Below are 23,980 nucleotides of genomic sequence, written 5' to 3'. Positions count from 1 at the left end.
CGTTGAAGGATTGCAGCAGGCAATCAAAGGCAAACAATATCTTGGTCACAAGAGGACTTGAGTAGCAAAATGAAGGGCGGCACTGTGGTGCAGCTGGTAGAGCCTCCGCCTCACAGTGCCAGAGACCTAGGTTCAATTCTGACCTTGGATGCTGTCTGTGCGGAGTTTGCACGTTCTCCCTGTGACCATGTGGGTTTCTTCCGAGTGCTCCAGTTTCCTCCCACATCCCAAAGACGTGCAGGTTTGTAGGTTAATTGGCTCTTGAAAATGTTTCAATTGTCCCTAGTGTGTGGGGTTAGTGCTAGTGGCCTTTAAATTGCCCCTAATGTGTAGGGAAACTTTAATGGGATAACGTGGGACTAGTGTGAAAGGGTGATCTGTGTCAGCGTGGACTCAGTGGGCCGCAGGACCTGTTTCCATGCTGTGTCTCTAAACTAAACTAAATTAAACTAAATGCATTATCATAATGGTATGGGTACCTGGAGCAACCACATCTGGTATATTATCAACAATCTCCTCTGCCTGAGCTTTAGATCAATGACATACTATGATAAAAAGAGATTCAGTACACTGTGACTATATATTTTTCTGAAGAATGAACATGATCAACTTAGTTTAGTTTAGTTTAGTTTAGAGGTACAGCCCGGAAGCAGACCCTTCGGCCCACCGGGTCCGTGCTGGCCTGCGATTCCCGCAAACTAGGGACCATTTACAGTTTTACGAATAAGCCAAATTAGCCTACAAACCTGCACATCATTGGAGTGTGGGGGGACACAGGAACACCTGAAGAAAACCCACGCAGGTCGCAGGGAAAACGTACAAACTCCTTACAGACAGCACCCTTAGTCGGGATCGAACCAGGGTCTCGGGTGCTGTAAGGCAGCCACTCTGCCGCTGCACCACCGTGATGTTCAAGAACATTGAAACATGCAAAGTTCTTGAGTCACTTGGTAGGAAAGAGAAATTGTGTTTCCCTTGGCTATTGTATTTGCATCTTGGAAGCATTCAGGATGGAGAAAGAAGAGATTCCTTCACCTGTTGGTTGGTGAGTGTTTGGATCACCTGAAAGACACTTAGGCTTACTCACTGAGCCTATTCAAGGAACGTTGATACCATTTTTAGATTTAGTTTAGAGATACAGCGCGGGAACAGGCCCTTCGGCCCACCGGGTCTGCACTGACCAATGATTCCCACATATTAACACTATCCTAAACACACTAGGGACAATTTTTACATACACAAGGCTACACACCTACATTCCTGTATGTCTTTGGAGTGTGGGAGAAAACGTAAGATCTCGGAGAAAACCCACGCAGGTCACGGGGAGAACATACAAACTCCGTACAGACAGCATCCGTAGTCAGGATCATACCCGGATCTCTGGCGCTGTCAGCTCTGTAAGGCAGCAATTCTACCGCTGCGCCACCGTACCGCCCACGCAGATAATGAGGAAACCAATAGATCTTTAGATCCAAAGAAAATTAAGTACTATGATGTGAGTATGGAGTGATAGTATGATAGAGTGGTGGAGTCATGGAGTCATATTATGTAGAAACAGGCTCTTCGGCCCAACTTTCCCACATCGACCAACATGCTCCAACTACATTAATCCCACCTGCATGCATTTGGTCCACATTCCTCGAATCCCTTTGTCCTATCCATGTTACTGTCTAGGTAAAAGATTAGGCAGGATTTTTATAAATGGTGGAGCTGGCACAGATGGGTGAATGGCCGATATATGCTGCTTTCCCTTATGGTCATTAGCTCCAACTTCTAACTCATGGTCTAGTCTGGTGATCAACTTTGCGCGTAGGATCCTGAGCCTTCCAAAAGTCACTAGATAGAGGCGATGAAGAGAGGATGTTCCCAGTAGTGGGAGGGTCTAGGCCAGAGAATAAAAGGACATACCTTTAGAATGGAGATGAGGAGGAATGATATTCAACCAGCATTCACTATGCATTTACATAGAGACTTGCTTCAAATAGAATATTATGCACATTTCAGCAAGGAGTTTGCATGGCATTCAAGGTGAGCTGGCTGACTGTATACAGATGTATACCATTCCTTCTCTCCAGAGATGCTGCCTGTCCCACTGAGTTACTCCAGCATTTTGTGTCTACCTAATTGTATACAGAATTGGTTTCATGGAAGGAGACAGAGGGTGGTGATGGAAGGGTGTTTTTCAGACTGGAGGCCTGTGACTGGTGGAGTGCTTCAAGGATTGGTGCTGGACCCATTGCTGTTTGTCATCTATATCAACGATTTGGACAAGGCATGATTAGTAAGTTTACAGACAAACACTACAGTAGGTGGGATCATAAACAGCGAAGATGGTTATCAAAAATTACTGCAGGATCTTGACCAAGTCTGGCAAGAGGGCCGACGAATGGCAAACAGAGTTTAATAGCTATAAGTGCAAGGTGTTGGATTTTGGGAAGTCAATTCAGGGCAGAACCTTCACAGTGAATGGGAAGGCCCTGGGAGTGTTGTAGATCAGAGAGATCAAGGAACATAGGTACATAGATCCTAGTCCATAGGACAAAGTAGCATCACAGTTAAATAGGTAATAAAGAAGGTTTTTGGTACATTGGCCTTCAAGAATCAAAGAATTGAGTATAAAGATCGAGACATTATGTTGTAGTGGTATGAGCTATTGATGAGGCCAGATTTAGAATATTATGTTCATTTTTGGTCACCCAGCTATGAAAATGATGACATTAAGCTAGAAAGAGTGCTGAGAAGATTTACAAGAATGTTGCCAGAACTTGAGGGCCTGGGCTATAGGGAGAAATTGGGTAAACTAGTACTTTATTCCTTGGAGGACAGGAGGCTGAGGGATGAACTTAGAAGTGTAGAAAATCCATTAGGGGAACAGATAGGTTGAATATACACAGTCTTTTACCCACGCTATAGGGAATCGAAAACCAGAAGATGTTTAAGGTGAGGGGACAAGATTTAATAGGAACTTGAGGGGCAACTTTTTTACACACAGGCTGATGGTATATGGAATGAGCTGCCAGAGGAGGTAGTTGAGGTTTTTAAAAGACACTGGGACAGGTACATGGATAGGAAAGCTTTACAGGGATTTGGGCAGATACGGGCAAATGGTCAGCGTGGACAGGTTGGGCCTGCTTCTGTGCCGTATGACTATGACATTAGTGAAATTCTCTGGTACATGCAAGATCTTAGAAAGGTGGAGATCACTCTGATCAACACAATCATTATCTGAAGAGTTGTGGTCTGCATTGGGATAATTAAAATGGATAAAGATTATCAATCTTTGGAGAGTCCAAGCAAAAATAGTTCCCAGCAGCAGATGAGCCCAATAACATATGAAACCACGAAGAAGGGTCTTGACCCAGAACGTCACCTATTCCTTTTGTCCAGAGATGCTGCCTGACCCACTGATCTACTCCAGTATTTTGTGTCAATCTTCGGTGTAGACTGGAATCTGCAATTCCTTCCTGCACATACAAATCCTAGTTGAATATCAGTTAGTGAACGATATACATACAAATGACCTGGTGACTGTTAGTCTATGATCCTATGACTGGGGCATGTTTAAGGGGCCATGTGGTCTACTACTCCTCCTGTTTTATGTTCTAGTGCTGAGCAAATCTTCAAGCCGTCGAATCCATGCTGACCACCAATCAACCTTTTGCGACCTTTTCACCTTGTAGTAAATGGAGCTGCAATATTGGGACTCACGCATGTGTGATCTTGCAAAAAGTCTCTCACTGCCCAGTGCACACATTACCATAATTGAACCTTTGAATCATTGAAGCCATTCACATTGAAGCCATTCACATTGAAGCCATTCACATTGAAGCCATTCACATTGAAGCCATTCACATTGAAGCCATTCACATTGAAGCCATTCACATTGAAGCCATTCTACCTTATCTCACTTTCTCATTGACTCCCTATACACCCGTGAGCAATTTTACCAAGGCCAATGAACCTACAATCCCACATGTCTTTGGGGTTTGGGAGGAAACCGGAACACCCGGGAGACCATACAAACTCTGCACAGACAACCCCCAATATCAGGATTGAACCCGGGTCTCTGGTACTGTGAGGCAGCAAAAATCCAAAATATATATTTATGTGACAAACGTAATTCATGTGTTGTAATGAAGTGAATATTATGTTTTATTTTCAGGCTTCATATAAAACTGCTATGGAATAAAAAATAAATAAAACTTTGTTTGTGAAAGAATAGACTTTCTGTCTGCTCAAGCAATGGTTTAGTTGCTTACCAGAATGCAGGTAAGCGTTAAATGAATGTAATAATCTCTCCTCCCTACCATTTTGCAACTTAAAAAAAATATTTAATTGTCTTTCTGGATCTGGCCTTTGTTGTTTAATATTATATTGTACATGACAGGTGGGACAAGCCCAGAATGGCAACATGATCAGTACTTACAAAGTGGGTCGAAGGGCCTGTTTTCATGCTGTGTGGCTCTATGACTCCATGACACCAAAGAGCCTTGAAGGGCTTTACATCTGACTATACTTTCTATCGTCAGTGATGTGAAACGTTAGCTTTGTTCGGCACATCATGGACACTGCCTGACCTGGGGTGAGAGTGTGATTGGTTGAGCTGCTGACTCAACCATCGGAGGTTCAAGAGCCACATCTGGTGCTGTCCGTGTGGAGTCCGCATGTTCTTTTTGTTCCAGTGTGGGTTTGCCCAGAGTCATGCTATTCCCTCCCACACTGCAAAGGCACATGTGTTGGCAAGTTAATCGTACACTGTAGATTGTCAATAATACGTGGGTGGGTGGTAGAACCTGGGGGATCTGATAGGCCTGTGGAGAAAATAAAATAGAATTAGTGTAAAGGGAAAGTTGGCATGGAGGGCTGAAGGGCCTGGTTCAATTCTGTGTTATGATATTTCCAAGATTTTCTCTTTTTACTATAGATAGACTAAGTGAGACCCGTCGGGTCCCTGTCACACAGGGGGCTTGGTTCCCCAACGCAACATTCCACCACTCACCCATAGCCCACAACTGTACAGGTGCAGCTCATTTCCCCTCATCCCTAGCATTCTCTCTCCCTCCTTTTCATTCTCCCTCTTCTCTCCCCTCACCTCCCCAATCCCTCCCTCACCTCTCCCTCCCTCTCCTTTCCCCTACCCTCAGTCACTCCCTCCCTCCCTCCCTCCATAACTCCTCTCCCCTCCCTACACCCCTCCTCTCCCTCTATCCTCTCCCCTCCCCCACTCTCCCTCCAGAGGTTGCCGCTCCTCTCCCTTCTTGCGTGCCTCATAGGAGCATCAACAGTCGGCACGGATCCTCGGCTTGGCCCAGAAGCACCAGCAGCTACAGCTGCGCCAGTGTGTGGGTGGGGTGGGGGGGGGGGGGGGGGCTCGGAGAAAAGATGGAGGAAGAGCCATGGGGAGAAGAAGGTATCATGGGGGAGGGAGCAGCAGCCAGCAAGGGGGACCAGAGGGGATGGGGCTGGGGCTGCGGGGAGTTGTGATGGCGGTGCGTTTGGGACTCACAGCGGGCGCTGGACGCTCTCCTCCACCAGGATCAGGTTCACCGTTTTCCGTTTGGCGACATCGCCTGGCCGGTTCCGGTCCATCCGAAGATTGTGTCCTGTTGGAGACCTCCGCCGGCCAACCTCAGCTCCAGTAAAGACGCGGTGGTGCAGGAAGTGACGGACCGTCCCACGGAGTGACGGGAAAAAAACAATCCGCATGGCGCTGACAGACAGGAGAGGAGATCGATCTGCGCATGCGCGGTTTTAAAGATTTTTAAACCTTGCTAACGTTTACAATATATCGCCGATCGGAACAAAACTTGGTGCACTCACAGCACAGGAGAATGGTGAGAAAGCTGGTGAAAAAATTGTAGCGTTATCGCATACCGTTTTTGCGCAACTAGAACAAATGCACAAACCGGAAGAGCACAAGATCAGAGTTTTAGTTATGCATAGATAGATTACCAATATCCTCAATCATTGCTTTAGTTAATATGTGTAAATCAGTACTGTCCATCTGAGGTTTGAAGTTTTGGACAAGATATTTTTGGATCTTTTCCTATCTTCTCTTTTTTCTTTGGGCGGCACGGAAGCTTACAGCACCAGACACCCAGGTTCGATCCTGACTACGGGTGCTGTCTGTTCAGAGTTTGTACATTCTCCCCATGACAGTGTGGGTTTTCTCTGGGTGCTCCGGTTTCCTCCCACACTCCAAGGACGTACAGGTTTGCAGGTTAATTGGCTTTGGTAAAAATTGTAAATTGTCCCTAGTGTGTCGGAATAGTGTTAGTTTACAGGGTGATCGCTGTTCGATGCGGACTCGGTGGGCCGTGGGACCTGTTTTCATGCTGTGTCTCTAAAGGCTCTAAAGTCTTAAGTCTAAAAGTCCCCATGGTTCTGTTAAAGCAGCACGCAGGAAAGGAATCACAAAACCTTGTGTTCCTCTGACAATGTCAGCAACAGTAATTCCAACTTGTATGTGTCATTTTTATGTCTATATTGTTTTGAGGCTTCATAATAATATGCCATCAAATGATAAAGGAATTTCTACTAGATTTATCATTGTTGCTTATTACTACAGACAACTTTACATTCAGACAAGCAGTTCTCTGTCACTTGCAACATCCTTCTCACCAGGCGCACTCGCCCCAGTCTGTTCCAACCAGTTGTTCTTGACTGACGTGTGCAATGAAGCTTGCAGGTATTAAGGGACTGTCTCTAAAGTATCACGTTCAAACTGCGTGTGGCGTGCACAGTCTAAAGTTGTAAGACAACTTATCTATTTGATCTTATTTGATTGTGCACGCCGGGTTGATTGCATTCGTCGAAACAGCGCGAACCACGTGGAGGTTGCAATCTTCGTTCAAACTGCTGAGATTTTGCCAAGACCAACCCGTGATTCGTGGGCAAATGGTGCCAGCTCAGCCAAGGAACCACAGAGGGGATCATCGAATCCAATATTCAGATCAACATAAATTTACAGGTAGACAGAAAATTCTGGAGCAACTCAGCGGGACAGGCAGCATCTCTGAAGAGAAGGAATGGGTGATGTTTTGGGTCAAGTCCCTTCTTCTACGAAACGTCACCCATTCCTTCTCTCCAGAGATGCTGCCTGTTGTGCTGAGTTACTCCAGCATTTTGTGTCTATCCTCAGTTTAAATCAATGTCTGCAGTTCCTTCCTACACATGGAATTACAGGTAGTATATTTACAGGTTCTCAAGTGATAATTTTTCAATGGTTAATTTTATTTGTTTAAGAATTACAGATATCAGTCCAGGAATTTCACAGTGTGTGGCACTCATCGAGTGGGGAGTATTGAATCTTGAAATCTCTGCTCACAATCCTGGGAGAAGCCAAGACTGTTTGGATCACTGCTTGGTATGTCAATTCCAAGACACTAGTTTAGTTTAGACAGCACCCATAGTCAGGATCGAGCGAGAGGCTAGATCCAACATGAGACGGCTGCATAGAGTGGTGAACTCAGCCCAGGCCAACAAGGATACAGCCCTCTCCACCAGCCAAAGCATCTTTGATGAGACAATGCCTCAAGAAAGTCCCATCTATCATCAAGCATCCTCTTTAGCCGGGCCGGAATTATAATAACTTGCAGTCCCACACCACCAAGTTCAAGAATAACTACTTTCTTACAACCAGCAGATTCTTGAACAGACTTGAACAACCCTGATCCCATCGTTTCAATGGAACACAACAGATCACCTCTTGTATTACCATGGACTCGTTTTCTAATTGTGTTTTAGCACTACAGAGCTACCAGCCTTGGAGGGCATCTACCACACGCGGTGCCTCAGGAAGGCCCTCAGCATCCATAAGGACTCATCACACCCCTGCCACGGTCTGTTTCAACTACTTCCCTCCGGCAGACGTTACAAGGCCTTCTACGCCCGAACCTCTAGACTCAGGAACAGTTTTATCCCAAGAGCTATAGCGGCTCTGAACCGGCCCTAATGAGTGCCCCCCCACCCACCCCCTTTGGACAGTCTCCCTCAGATGGTCACGTCAATCAATTCAGCTTGTTTATTTATGTATTGTATTTATTTACCTTTCTTGTACATCAGTGGAGCTGCACACTAAATCTCGTTGCACTGACGTGCAATGACAATAAAAGATATATTATTATTATTATTATTATTATTATTATTGTTTCAGTGTGGTCTTGTGGTCTTCAGTGAGGTACAGTGAGAAATCTTTTTGTAGAGATTCACGGTCCTGATGCGAGCAAATGTGATTAGTGTTCATTAGAATCAGAGTCAATGATTCAATGATTCAATGATTCAATGATTCAATGCTACTTTATTGCCACATGCACCTATGGAATTCCTTGTTTTTGCATGCAATGCACAAAGTGCACAGAAGTCGTCACACTTCTGGTGCCGACAAAGTTATAAAAGTACTCATTAGAGTCATGTTGCTCCCTCTTCGTTCTCGGTGCCCCCCTCCGCACCACCAGGTTCCTCTTTGTCCATGGTGACGTGGCCTGTCCAGCTCGGCCCAACCACTGGCGAACAGTCGGCGTGGACGAGGTGGGCTGAAGGGCCAGTTTCCTGCTGCATAACTCTGTGGTTGCAATCCCAACATTCATTCAGTGAGTGGAATGTTTTACAACATTCTATGGGTCCGTTGGCCGTTACCACCATCTTTGTTTGCGCATGGCGATAAATCCGTTGTGCAGGATTGCTGGATCAAAGTGACAAACTCAAGCGCCAGAGCCATTCCCTCATCTCTGTATATCGCTGTGTGGTTCGTCATTCTTGAGAATGGCCCTTAAGCTCCATTACTGAGTTATTGCTGCCCTTGGCAAGAAAATAATGACTAAGACTCCTGCATCTCAACATGGGAATATTTCATCAGTATAGCCAGAGGTTCACTTCACATCTCTGTGGCCCACAAAGTCAACAGAAGATTTTTTTGTTGGTGTAAAATGAACAATTGACAGTGTGAAATGCGACTTTGATTTTGGCTTTCATAAGCTGTTGGATGCTTATCAGCATGAAACCCTCAAGCTCTCCGTTATCATTACCTTAGTTCTGATGGGACATCGGCAGATCATGCTTCAATGCATTTTCACGTCCCTCAGCTTTGGGAATTGCCGAGATGATTCCTTCCTCGAAATATCTCTTTGCTAGAGTCAAAATGAAATGTTGAAAGTTGAAAGAAGACGTGTATTTGGATTGGGAAGAAAAAAAGCATGTGAGAGTGACATCATAGAAGCATGGAAGCATGGAAACATAGAAAATAGGTGCAGGAGTAGGCCATTCGGACCTTCAAGCCAGCACCACCATTCAATATGATCATGGCTGATCTCCCCATATCGCTTGGTTCCTTTAGCCCTGAGAGCTAAATCTAACTCTCTCTTGAAAACATTTAGTGAATTGGCCTCCACTGCCTTCTGTCGCAAAGAAGTCCACAGATTCAAAACTCTCTGCGTGAATCTGCTTGGACCTCTCTCTCAACTGTGAACTGTGAGGAGGATGCCTATGATAATGCAGGATGACTTGGACAGGTTGGGTGAGTGGGCAGATGCATGACAGGTGCAGTTTAATTTGGATAAATGTGAGGTTATCCACTTTGGTAGCAAAAACAGGAAGGCAGATTATTATCTAAATGGTGTAAAGTTGGGAAAGGGGAAGTACAATGGGATCTGGGGGTCCTTGTTCATTAGTCAATGAAAGTAAGCATACAGGTACAGCAGGCAGTGAAGAATACAAATGGCATGCTGGCCTTTGTAACAAGAGGAGTTGAGTATAGCAAAGAGATCCTTCTGCAGTTGTACAGGGCCCTAGTGAGACCACACCTGGAGTATTGTGTGCAGTTTTGGTCTCCAATTTTAGGAAGGACATTCTTGCTATTGAGGGAGTGCAGCTAATTCTTGCTATTGAGGTTTAGTGCAGTAGGTTGACAAGGTTAATTCCCAGAATGGCCGGACTGTCATATGCTGAGAGAATGGAGCGGCTCGACTTGTATACTCTGGAATTTAGAAGGATGAGAGGGAATATATTATTGAAACAGATAAGATTATTAAGGCTTTGGACACGCTAGAGACAGGAAACATGTTCCTGATGTTGGGGGAGTCCAAAACCAGGGGCCACAGTTTAAGAATAAGGGGCAAGCCATTTAGAATGGAGATGAGGAAACACATTTTTACACAGAGTTGTGAGTCTGTGGAATTCTCTGCCTCAGAGGGTGGTGGAGGCCGGTTCTCTGGATACTTTCAAGAGTGACCTCGAAAGGGCTTTTAAAGATAGCGGAATCAGCGGATATGGGGAGAAGGCAGGAACGGGATACTGATTGTGGATGATCACATTGAATGGTGGTGCTGGATCAAAGGGCCAAATGGCCTACCCCTGCACCTATTGTGTAATGTCTATTGTCAACATCAACAAACCAAGGAATTACAAAACCAATACATTTGCAAGACGAGGTGACATGGGTGATAATGTTTGCACACTCAAGGTGGTGAGTAATTTGATGCCAAAGAAGAAATGGGTAAGTATTTGAGTGTGAAAAAAATTGCCGGGCTATGGGATGGTTCGAGAAATGGGACCAGCAAGGTTACTGTTTTATATTGCTGTCACAAACGTGAGCTGAGTACCCTCACTCTATGCTATAAGTTGTGTGAATCTGTTTGGAACAATACTTTGCAATTTTCAAAACCTACTCAAAAAGAGATGCAACCTTGATTTGACTTCTACCTAGAAACACAAATCCTTTGCATGTCCATCCCTTCCCCGTGTTCCGCCGAAGTGCTTCGTGTGTTTCTTCATGGGACTTGAAGCTTTTGTCTCAGAGACTTAACAATAGAGCCACTCCTGCAATATAATGTGGGAAACAAAGAAACTTATTTGTAGAAGGACATCTTTAGTAGGCAACAGTTTATAACTCGAGAAGAATGGATCATTGTTAAGGCTACATTACAATAGGAGGGTATTCTTAGAACTTTATAGATTGCAATGTCTTCCTATAACCTGTATTTTTAATTATGTTCAGCTAATTTTATATGAATCAATGTACAAACAATTTATATCCAGAAGCCTGATTCTTAAAAACTAATATTCTGCCTGCTCAGTTACTGATATAAAGCAGGAATAAGCTGATGATAATGGACATGTTTTGTGCTTTTCTGAAATGCAGATAAACCTGGAGGATGATTTATATAAAACATCAAAACAAAATACTTTGGCGATGATTAATAACAACAGTGAATTCCAATGAAAGCATCTGTACCAAGAATCTTGATTACCAAACCATCGTGTATCCAATCCTTTACTGAATTACACCCTGCAGCACAGTGTCATGTTTACCTCTCGGGATATAATGTATGAGTAGGTGTACTTTCTGCTTCATTTAAGAGATGGTTGTTAAAGCAAACTGCAAGATTGCAGTGGCTAATGGTGACGGAATGTACAAAGAAGTATAAGGGACTGCAGTTTGCCTCTAAACGATAGAGATTGACGCGTTAATTGTCAGCGGTTTCAATGCTTGGATCCTGAACCGATATTCTTTCTTTTATATGAATGGAGACATTATGTAATGCTAAACTGAAAGCAGAGGTCGGTTGAAATATTCAGCAGGTCAGCCAGCATCTGTGAATAGTGATTCATCTTTCACCTAAACTCTAAACTTTAAACTCAACCATTCAAGCAGCATCTCTGGAGGGAGTGGACAGGTGACGTTTTGCGTCCAAACCATTCTAGGGACTATAGAGTCTGAAGAAAGGTCCCGACCAGAAACGTCACCTATCCATTCCCTCCACAGATGCTGCCTGACCTGCTCAGTTCTTCCAGCACTTTGTGAAAGTTCATTTAAAAACTTTGGGTGCTCCAGTTTCCCCTGACATCACAAGCACATGCAGTTTTGTAGGTTAATTGGCCTGTGTAAATTTGTGTAAACCGTTGTGGGCTCAACCTTTCCTTGATCATAGTTGCTTTTTGCATATCTTTCATTCATTTTGTTTTATTTACCTTCTATATCTCTTGTTTCCCTCGCGTTTCACTGAGTCTCAGTCTGAAGAAGGGTCTCGACCTATTCCTTTTCTCCAGAGCTGCTGCCTGACCCGCTGAGTTACTCCAGCGTTTTGTACCTATCTTTTTATTAATCAGAATGTAGGGAAATAATATGAGATTAATGTGAGTGGGTGATTGATAGTTGGTCAGGACTTTTTCTGTGCTGTATGACACTATGATCCTCAGATAGAATAATAGCCCTTCTTGTCCATACTGACCATGATGCCTATGTATGCTAATCCCTTATCCCAATGTAATGTCAGTTTCTGCTATGCCTTTCCTAAATTAGTGCCTGTCCAAATGTCTTTTATACCTTACAGTATCTGCCTCTACCACCTCCTCTGGCAGCTCCTTCCAGATATTCACCACTCTTCAGGGCAGCATGGTAGCGCAGTGGTGCAGTTGCTGCTTTGCAGCACCAGAGACCCGAGTATGATCCTGAATATGGGTCCTGTCTATACGGAGTTTGCACATTCTCCCTTTCACTGCGCGGGTTTTCTCCGGGTGCTCTGGTTTCCTCCCACATTCCAAAGGCGTGCAGGTTTGGAGGGTAATTGTAAATTGTCCGCACTGCACAGGATAGAACTAGTGTACGGGTGATCACTGATCAGTGGGCTGAAGAGCCTCTTTCCATGTTGCAACTCTAAAATAAAAAACGGAACTTTTTGCAAGAAGCTCACACCTCAAATGTCCTTTAATTTTTTCCCCTCTCACCTTAAACCTATGTCTTTTAGTACTAGATGTGTTACCCTGGGAAAAAGATACTGAATCTAGAACATAGAACTGTACAGCACAGGAACAGGCTCTTCAGCCAGCAATGTCTGTGCTGAACCTGATGCCAAGACCAACTCTTACCTGTCTGCATTCCCCTTCCATTCCCTGCATATCCACGTGCCTATATAAAAGATTTTTAAACACCAGTATCTGACTCCACCACCACCCCCGGCAGTGCTATCCAGTTATTCACATACAAATCTGCTTTGACCCTCTCTCTTTAAAGCTATGCCCTCTACTATTTAATATTTCCATCCTACGGCAAGAAGGTTCTGACTATCTGCCGAATCTATGCCTCTCAAAATGTTCAAAACTTCTCAGCCTCCAGGGTTCCAGAGAGAACAATTCAAAAATCTGTCCAACCTCTACCTTGTAGTTAATACACCTCAATCGATCCTTCATTCTGGTAAACTTCATTTGCACCCTTTCCAAAGCTTCCACATACTTTCTGCAATGGGACAATCACCACCGGGTGGCGCCTGTAAGGGCCGCCTCGCCAGCAGTCTGTCTCGTCCTTTCTCTGTTTTTATTATTTTCAGTATGTCGTGAATGTTTGTTTTAATGGTTTCTTGGTATGTTTTATGTGGTGGGTGGGGGGGCTCGGGGGAAACTTTTTCAGTCACTTACCTCGATGGAGATCCGATTTTTCTCTGTCGCATCTCGGCCCCCCTCTGCGGCCTAACAACGTGGAGTGGTGCGGCCTTTCCTGGAGACCGGCCCGGTGCTTCAAGCCGTGGGCGCGGTGCGGCGTTGCGCGGACTTACCATCGCGGAGCCTGGGATCTTTTGCGGAGGATCGCCAGTGTAGGAGCTCCGTCCACGGGGCCTGTGGACTTTAACACCGTGAAGCAGCGGTCTCCACTAAGAAGCGGCTGATAAGGGAGCTCCTGGCCGCGGAGTGTTCCGATCCATCCTGATGCCGGTGTTTTGATCATCCCAACGAGAGGGCTTGAACAGCGGACCGTTGGCAACCGCAGTGCGGAGGGTTCAGCCCCGACCACGGGTGAACAAAGGAGGAAGATGACTGAACTTTATTGCCTTCCATCACAGTGAGGAATGTGGATTCCGCTGTGGTGGATGTTTATGTTAAATTTTATTTTATGTAGTTGAATTGTGTATTGTTGTTTTTCCTCACTTAGTATGGCTGTATGTTAACTCAAATTTCACTGTACCTTAATTGGTACATGTGACAATTAAATTGAATCATGAATCTTGAATCTTACATCTCGAATATTGAATAAGTGCACGCTATACTCTAAATGTGGCCTAACCAAAGTCTTATAGAGCTGCTTCAAGACTTCCTGATCCTTTTACTCAATGTCCTGACCAATGAAAGCAAGCATAACATCTGCCTTCTTTACCATTCTATCTACTTGTGTTGTCACTTACAATGATTTATGGACTTGGATCTCAAGATCCCTCTGGACATCAGCTTGCTTTCAATCTTGCTTCCAAGATGGTGCCCAACACAGGCGACTATTTGCCTGCTAGCCACAGAAGCAGATCTCCAATTCGCTCCACACTCTTAAATCTCTATTCCTACAGCAACATTTCTTACTTTAACTATGATCTTCTTAAACTCCTCTCAGATCAGTCCTTACTTCGACTCCCAGCATCTGAAGACCAACCACATCAACTCCTAGTGCGGTAAGGACCCGAGCGAGCCGAGGCCCAGCGCGACCGATGAGACCTGCGGTCTACTGCACCCTGGCCACTCCCTGTTCTCCCCTTTCCCATCATTCAAAAGGTCGAGAAGTGTGAAAATGCACAACTCCAGATTCAGGGGCAGGTTCTTCCCAGCTGTTATCAGACAACTGAATCATCCTACCACAACCAGAGAGCAGTGCTGAACTATTATCTACCTCTTTGGTAATCCTCGGGCTATCTTTGATTGGACTTTACTGGCTTTACCTTGCATTAAACGTTATTCCCTTATCATGTATCTATACATTGTAAATGGATCGATTGTAATCATGTGTTGTCTTTCTGCTGACTGGTTCGCACGCGTCAAAAAACTTTTCACTGTACCCCGGTACACGTGACAATAAACTAAACTGAACACATCAATGCCACCAATGGTCTTGCCACTAATTTTATATATTCCCCTTAATTTTGACTTCCAAAGTGCAACACCTCAAACTTGTTCAGATTAAACATCATGTCTTTTTTTTTGCCAATTTCTGTACCTAACATCTATCCTGCTGTATACATTGATGGCCTTCCTCAGAGTCAGCGACCCCAGCAATCTTGGTGTCATTTGCAAACTTATCAAACTTAACCAATGTATCTACATTTCCCTCCAAGTAATGTATATAGCTCACAAACAGCAGGGTCCCAGCACTGATCCCTGCAAAACTCCACTGGTCACAAACCATCAACCTGTATAATAATAATAATAATGGATGGGATTTATATAGCGCCTTTCTAATACTCAAGGCGCTTTACATCGCATTATTCATTCACTCCTCAGTCACACTCGGTGGTGGTAAGCTACTTCTGTAGCCACAGCTGCCCTGGGGCAGACTGACGGAAGCGTGGCTGCCATTCTGCGCCTACGGCCCCTCCGACCACCACCAATCACTCACACACATTCACACACATTCACACACAGGCAAAGGTGGGTGAAGTGTCTTGCCCAAGGACACAACGACAGTATGCTTGGAGTGCATACTGTCGTTGTGTCCTTGGGCAAGACACTTCACCCACCTTTGCCTGTGTGTGAATGTGTGTGAATGTGTGTGAGTGTATATTGTCCTTCCACCACACCCCTCTGTCAGTAAGCAGAGTCTGAATTTATATTGGGTTTTTCTCAGTTCTATGCCCCTCGAAATGTTTTAAATCCCAACAAGGTCACCACTCAGTTTCCGACATTACCTTGAGAATAAAGCCAGATTTTCCAAACTCTCCTTATAAACTTAGCCTTCCATTTCGAGCAACATCCTGGCAAATCTCTTCTGTCCTTGCCATCACATCCTTCCTGTAGTGTAGCAACTAGAACTGTATACAATACTCTCAGTGCCAGCGTAACCATTCTAACCAGTGTTAACTTCAACTGCTACATGATGTCCCATCTCTTAAACTCAATGCCTCATCTCGGAAGACAAGCATACAAAACCCATTTTCACTACCTATTCACCTATCCCCACCACTTTCAGGGAGTTATGGACTATCCCAAGGTCACTCTGTACATCAAAGCTCCTAAGGTCCCCGCATTTGCTCTATACGTCCAACCAAAACTTGATCTCCCAAAGAGCAATTCTTCACACTTGTCTGGATTAAATTCAATCTGCCACTGCGCCACCCAACCTTCCAGTTTATCAATGTTCCACTACATGTTAAGACATCTTTCTTCCTCATCTACGACATCACCAACTTTCATGTCATCTCCAGCCAGTATTGATCACACCCCTTACATTCTCATCCAAGTCATATACGTTACAAATACCAAAGGTCCCAGAATCGATCGCAGTGGTGTCCCATTTGTTACAGATTTTCGGTCAGAATGACACCCATTCTCTGCTACCTTCTGCGTCCTTGCACCAAGCTAGTTTTAGATCTCGTTTGCCGACATGCTCTGTGCCTTAACCTTCTGGACCAGCTTGGCTTTCAGGACCTTGTCAGAAGCTATTGCCAAACCCCAGGAAAAACACGTCCACCACTCTGCCCTGGTACATTTTTCCTCTCACCTCGTCAGAAAATCCAATCAGATTTGGGAGATAAGATTTGTCATTTGAAAGTCAATCAGGTCTGTCATCCTGCGCAGCAATGGAAAACGTTGCCAAGGAAATGCGTGCTGAGGGGAGACTAATTGCTCTGCATTTTATGGGGGTGGTCTGCCATACAGTAAAGAAGGCCTAGTGATTCCCATGGAGCTCCAGGCTTCAAGTCATTGCCAGCTGTGGGTCTATCAATGGATCTGTGATCAGTAACATGCAGGTAACATCATGGTTAAAATAATGGCTGCTAAAGGAGGCACCAGTGCTTCAGCAAACACTTAGAAGGCCATTGAGGGAAAAAAAAGGCTAGATAATAGGGTCGACAGTCAGAACCTTTTCCCCTGGATGGAAATGTCAAATAACAGAGGGCATAGTTTTAAGGTGAGAGGGGAAAAGTTTGAAGGAGAGGTGTGGACAAGATTTTTACACAGTGGGCAGTGGTGCCTGGTAGTGGCGATGAACGCAGATACAATAGTGGCATTTAAGAGACTTTTGGATAGGCGCATGGATATGCAGGGAATGGAGGGATATGGATCTGGTGCAGGCAGGTAAGAGTTGGTCTTGGCAATATGTTCAGCTCAGACATTGTGGGTCAAAGAGGCTGTTTGTGTGCTCTAATCTTCTATGTTCTACAATAATATGTGTATGGCATCAAAAAGACAATATAGATCCTTTAACTATCACCTCATTTCTGAACGCTGTAAAATGTGCTCATGTTTTGTTTGGGAGTGAATGCCAAAGGTCATGGGTTTCCATCAAAATCTTTGATGCCTTCCAGTGGTGGAAAAAAATGTATACTGTGAAACCTACAATGTCATAAGAAGGAACTGCAGATGCTGGTTTATACCGAAGATAGACACAATTTACTTGAGTAACTCAACGGGTCCGGCAGCATCACTGGAGAAAAGAACTAGACACTAGACAATAGACAATAGACAATTAGGTGAAGATTCGGCTCGAAACCCTTCTTCAGACTTAGGCCTACAATATCATTAAGTTCCCAGTCGATGATGGCAGACTAATTGTTCAAACAAAACTAAACTAAAGAGGAACTTTACCTGAAACTTCGCCCATTCCTTCTATCCAGAGATGCTGCCTGACCTGCTGAGTTACTCCAGCATTCCTTCCTAAACTAAATGTTTAATCTACACACAAATCTATACATATTTTGCTTTACGATCTTAGGTAATGACGTAAGATTTTGTTTAGAGTTGCCAAAGGTGCAAGTGACAAATGTACGAAAGAGATTATGAATTCACAACATGTCAGAATAAATCAGAGTGTTACCCACATAATTAGAAACTGCATCATCCACACCTTACAGATCAAGATCTTTTCCTGTTCATTTCAGGCAGGATTTGGGCTGAATATAGCAGCAGCAATGCTTAAGCGAGGTATGGTGTCGACGTGTGAGTAATTGCCCTGCTAATCACACCTGCAAACAGGCCATAGATCAATTTTATTTGTATGATTTTTATGCAACCATCTTTCATTCGCTGCCCTTAACTACCTCTGCAATAACTATCCTGCTTTTATCGGAGAAGGTGCTGTCATGGAGACACAAGGAACTACGGGGGCTGGTTTACAGAAAAGGGCTCAACGTGCTGGAGTAACTCAGCGGGTCAGGCAGCATTTCTGGAGAACATGGATCGGTGACGTTTCAGGTTAGGAACCTTCTTCAGACAGATTGTACCTTTCTGTTTTTGTCCCCCTACTACAATCAGTCTGAAGAAGGGGTCTGGCCTGCAACATCACCTATCCAAGTGCTGTAGTATCTTCTCTTTTAACTCTGTTTTGGTAGAAAAAAATGACTCTGTTTGTACCAACTGCTTGATATGAGTCATTTGCCAGTCCCTGCTCTAACTGTTTGACTGATGCTGCATTGTCGTTTCCTTACCATGTCTGTACCTTGTGAGTACAATGGATCCACCTATAATATATTCAATATTTGGCATATAGTGTTCACTTCCTGCAAGCTTCTCATTAACTACCTGTCACACTTTAATGGTTACACTGTTAAGTTCCCGTAACACTTTGTGATTTTACTAAACATCAAACAGTATCAAATAAAAATGTACACAAAATATTAAGCACAGACATTGAGCATTCAATCCAATCTCTTATGTTCTAGTTAAATTACGATGAATACGACTATTAGCAGATTTATTCTATTCTCTCAACTACACTGTCGACACAGTGGCAGGGAAACTATTGGAAAAGAAATTATTTAGGACAGGATTTATCTACACTTAAAAAGGGACAAGGATTAATTAGGGATAGACAGTCTGGCTTTGTTCATGAGGAAGTCTCCCTCACTCAATTTAAATTTGTTTGAAGAGTAAACATATTGATGAGGCCATGTAAAATGTGGCAACCTGGACTTTAGTACAACCTTTGACAAGGTCCAACATGGTAGGCTGGTTCAAAAGGTTGGAGCCCAGGGTATCCAGTTCAAGCTAGCAAAGTACTTGAGCGATGGAGACACATGGAACTGCAGATGCAGAAGTCTTGAGTAAAACACAAAGTACCGGAGTAACTCGGCTGGTCAGGCAGCACATGTGGAGGGAATGAACAGGCGACGTTCTTCAGTGGATGCAAGATTGGATCCAGAGGCAGACCTTGGTGGTGAAGGGTTTAAGAAGGGACTGTTGATGCTGGAAAAATCGAAGGTAGATAAAAATGCTGGAGAAACTCAGCGGGTGAGGCAGCATCTAAGGAGCGAAGGAATAGGTAACGTTTCGGGTCGAGACCCTTCTTCAGACTGATGTGGGGGTGGTGGGGGCAGGAAGAAGAAAGGAAGAGGTGGAGACAGTGGGCTGTGGGAGAGCTGGTGAAGAGTGTTGTTTCTGATGACAAGTCTGCGACCAGTGATGTACCTACCACAAGGGTTTGTGCTGGGACGTTAGATCTATGTGATATCATTAGCAGGTAGCATCTGTGGAGGGAATGGGCAGGCACCATTTCAGGTCTGGAATCCATCTTCAGTGGATACAAGATTGGCTTGAGTCGGAGGTAGTGCTTAGAGGTAGGGGGTGCTTTTATCTGATTAATGGTCTATGACCACAAGGGTTGGTGCTGGTACCCTTTGAAGTTTGTGATATAATTAACGTTGAATGTAAATGTAAGGTATGTGATTAGTAAGCTTGTAGTTAACACAAAACCAGAGGTGCTGTGGGGTTGTCTACACGTATAGCATAAGCTAGATCAGTTGGAATGTTGGCCGGATGGAATTTAATCCTAGCAAGTGTGAGCTGATACATTCTGGGGTGTGTGCTAAGAGACATTGTGGATGAGCTGTGTGAATTTCTTCCCATATAACCAATCCATGCACAAGATTCAGGTCCATTTCACTCTGGGACCCTCAGATCCACCTGATGCATCACCAATGGACAGTTTCAATGGATTCCCCACAAGAAGTGACATTGCATAACTTCTTGGCTACATTCAATGTCTGTTACTTTTAACATGATGCTGCATTTTCATGTTGAATTTATTTCTACGAGCAACAATGGTTACAGGGAGAAGGGAAAAAATAGATCAGCCATGATCGAATGGCAGAGCAGACTTGTTGGGTTGAATGGGCCAATTCTGTTCCTTTGTCTTATTGTCTATGCTATATTCCCCAGCCATTAGCGGTGTTAAGTAACACAGACAAGGAGTGAACACGAGCCTAAAGAAAGAAAATGTGCAGGGACAAACCAAGTGAGCTTCTAATAAAATAGAAGGCGGAATCAAATTTGCTTAAAAATAAATTTAAAATTGGCTATCAAGCTTTTTGACACCATCCTTGTTTGGAGAATGAATAAATGAGAACTGTGCAATAACTTAGGCAACTTTTCACCTAAGATCCAATTAAAATTGTGGTTGAGTACACCATTGAGAATTCATGGAGTAGGCATGACAAATAACATTAAGGTAATGGTTGCTTAGTGGGCAATGACCTATGACAGAAGTCCATTAGTAGCGTGCATGTGTGTTTGTTTTGCATTACACCAGTTAAAGTGCCATCCTTTATTTTGATAAAATATTTGCTGGCAGTGTGTTCTGCGCTAGCACAGAAGAATTTATGACATTTAAATTTAATTGTATCGTATTTTAAACTGAGAACAGATACCGTTGCATGGCATTTTTTTGGATATAGTGAAAAATAATTTTTTAGATATAGTGAAAAATAATTATACTAAAGGAAATAGGAAAATTATAATTTGTTTTAGAGATACAGTGCAGAAGCAGGCCCTTCGGCCCACCGAGTCCATGCCGACTATTGGTCAGCCATACACTAGTTCTGCATAATCCTGATTTTGCATGCTACACACTAGGGGTGATTTGTAAAAACAATGAATGTACAAGCCTGCAGATCTGGAATGTGGGAGGAAACCTTAGCACCCGGAGAAAATAGTTTTTGAGATACAGTGCTGAAACAGGCCCTTCGGCCCACCGATTCCACACTGACCAGCCATCCCCGAACATTAACACCACGGGGGGGAATCGAACATCGGGAAAAAAATTAAAATATAACACTTTATTCATCTAGGATTTAATCTTTATTTATCAGGATCATGTTTATTAACAAGTTATAAAAAGAAGAAATGGTATAGAATCACGGATTATCCATCTATACGGCATCAAAGTAGATGGGCAACAAAGTAGACACATTGAAGAATCACCCATTTAAGAACACCATTGGATAAATTAATAGTGCTGTGGACTCTCCTGTGAATATTTTTAACGGACAGTGTTGCTAAAATTGTCCACTACTTGGCACATTAGAAACAATCAGATCAGGTAAACAAAGATTTCTGGACATGTTCTGATCTCTTCGTAAGATCGCTAAAGGATGTATTTTACCAGGCTGTCGGTGCTGCCTGATTCAGGAATATGACTGATCATATGTGAGATAACTGACATGTGGAAACACATGGTGAAATTTCATCGAGGGTCCGGTCATGGGGGTGACACAGTTAAATGAAAAAAGCACAATACAAAAGAGCAAATGCAACTCGTAAGAGTAAAGTTCAAGTTCAAGTTCAAGTGAGTTTATTGTCATGTGTCCCTGTATAGGACAATGAAATTCTTGCTTTGCTTAAGCACACAGAAAATAGTAGGCATTTACTACAAAACAGATAAAATGTGTCCATATACCATGATATAAATATATACACACATGAATAAATAAACTGATAGTGCAAATAACAGAAAGTGGTTGGTAATAATCAGAGTTTTGTCCGAGCCAGGTTTAATAGCCTGATGGCTGAGGGGAAGTAACTATTCCTGAACCTGGTTGTTGCAGTCTTCAGGCTCCTGTACCTTCTACCTGAAGGTAGCAGGGAGATGAGTGTGTGGCCAGGATGGTGTGGGTCTTTGATGATACTGCCAGCCTTTTTGAGGCAGCGACTGCGATAAATCCCCTCGATGGAAGGAAGGTCAGAGCCGATGATGGACTGGGCAGTGTTTACTACTTTTTGTAGTCTTTTCCTTTCCAGGGTGCTCAAATTGCCGAACCAAGCCACGATGCAACTGGTCAGCATGCTCTCGACTGTGCACCTGTAGAAGTTAGAGAGAGTCTTCCTTGACAATCCGACTCTCCGTAATTTTCTCAGGAAGTAGAGGCGCTGATGTGCTTTTTTGATGATTGCATTAGTGTTCTCGGACCAGGAAAGATCTTCAGAGATGTGCACGCCCAGGAATTTGAAGCTCTTGACCCTTTCAACCATCGACCCGTTGATATAAATGGGGCTGTGGGTCCCCCTCCTACTCCTTCCAAAGTCCACAATCAGTTCCTTGGTTTTGCTGGTGTTGAGGGCCAGGTTATTGCGCTGGCACCATATGGACAGTTGCTCGATCTCTCTTCTGTACTCTGACTCATCCCCATCAGTGATACGCCCCACAATAGTGGTGTCGTCAGCGAACTTGATGATGGAGTTCGCACTGTGGTTCGCTACGCAGTCATGGGTATAGAGTGAGTACAGCAGGGGGCTGAGCACGCAGCCTTGAGGTGCTCCCGTGCTGATTGTTATTGAGGCTGACACATTTCCACCAATACGAACAGACTGTGGTCTGTGGACGAGGAAGCCATTTGAAATGATCAAGACTGATTAGTATGTGTGTCTGGGGTTACAGGGAAAAGGCAGAAGATAGGTAAAGATAGATCAGACATGATTGAATGGCGGAGTAGACTTTTAGTTTTAGTGTTAGAGATGCAGAGTGGAAGCAGGCCCTTCGGTCCACCGAGTCTGTGCCGACCAGTGATCCCGGAAAATTAAAATTATCCTACACACACTAGGGACAATTTTACATTTTTATGCCAAGTCAATTAACCTACAAACCTGTATGTCTGTGGAAGAAAACGGAAGATCTCAAAGAAAACCCACGCAGGTCACGGGAAGAACGTACAAACTTCGTACAGACAAGCACCCGTAGTCAGGATTGAACCCTGCTCTCTGTCACTGTTACGCAGTAGCTCTACTGCTACGCCACCGTGCCGCCCTGGAGTCATACAACATTTAAACAGGCCCATTGACCCAAACTGTACTATGGAGTAGTGATCTCCACACAGAGCGAAAAGCAAATCTTAAAGATATCACTCAGAATTGCTTCAATTGCCTATTTTCTGTTAGATGAGGAACCGAAAGATATGAAGGTAATGTACGTGAATTCACCTGTGGTACAGACCAATATAATTCTTCCATATTCCTGCATTCCCTTGTGCCTTTGTCGAGGTTTAATTTTTGTCACAGTTTTCTTTTTCTGCCTTGCGTATCTGCTTGAGTAATTGTTTCTGAGTTCTAAGTCTTTCTCAAAAGTGCACGCATTCGGTTAACGATGGTTATGCATAAGATCATAAGTGACAGGAGTAGAATTCGGCCATTCAACCCGCTCAATCATGTCTGATTTATCTGTCCCGCCTAACCCCATTCTCCTGCCTTCTCCCCATAACCCCTGACACCCAATGGCCTCGATGGATACAGTTCCAACAGCACTCATGAAACTCAGCAATGTGCAGGTCAAAGCATTTCACATAATTATCACCTCATAACCACCCCTCTCCACCCTGCCGCTGGCCCGCTCTATACTGAAAGTTTCAGATAGAGTAAACAGGATGGGAGGAGATTCACATGTAGCACAAATATCAGTGCAGGCCAGTTGGGATGAATGGCTTTTTTCCTAACCTTTAGAATTCTATGCATTTCTAAGTAGCTTTGGGTATATCATTGCCTTTGGCAGAAGAGTAATCAATATTTGGGGTGTGGGGGAGGGGAACTCTCTGCGATACTTCATTATAACAGAAGGTAGACCCACAAATCTAGGAGTAGGCATCTGTAATATCACTCTGCCATAACCCTTACATCCCATGTAATCAAGTTAAGGGATAGCTGATTGCTGATATAAGCTTCGGGGTAAAATGCATAGCTGTGTCGCAAATGTAAATCTAACGAATGATGGAGCACTAGAACTAAAAGCACCAGAGTTGGCCTCAAAGTC

Source organism: Amblyraja radiata, chromosome 2, assembly GCF_010909765.2.
Source record: "Amblyraja radiata isolate CabotCenter1 chromosome 2, sAmbRad1.1.pri, whole genome shotgun sequence".
Lineage (NCBI taxonomy): Eukaryota > Metazoa > Chordata > Chondrichthyes > Rajiformes > Rajidae > Amblyraja > Amblyraja radiata.
The sequence above is the reverse complement of the archived record's forward strand: the minus strand, read 5'-3'. Positions refer to the sequence as shown.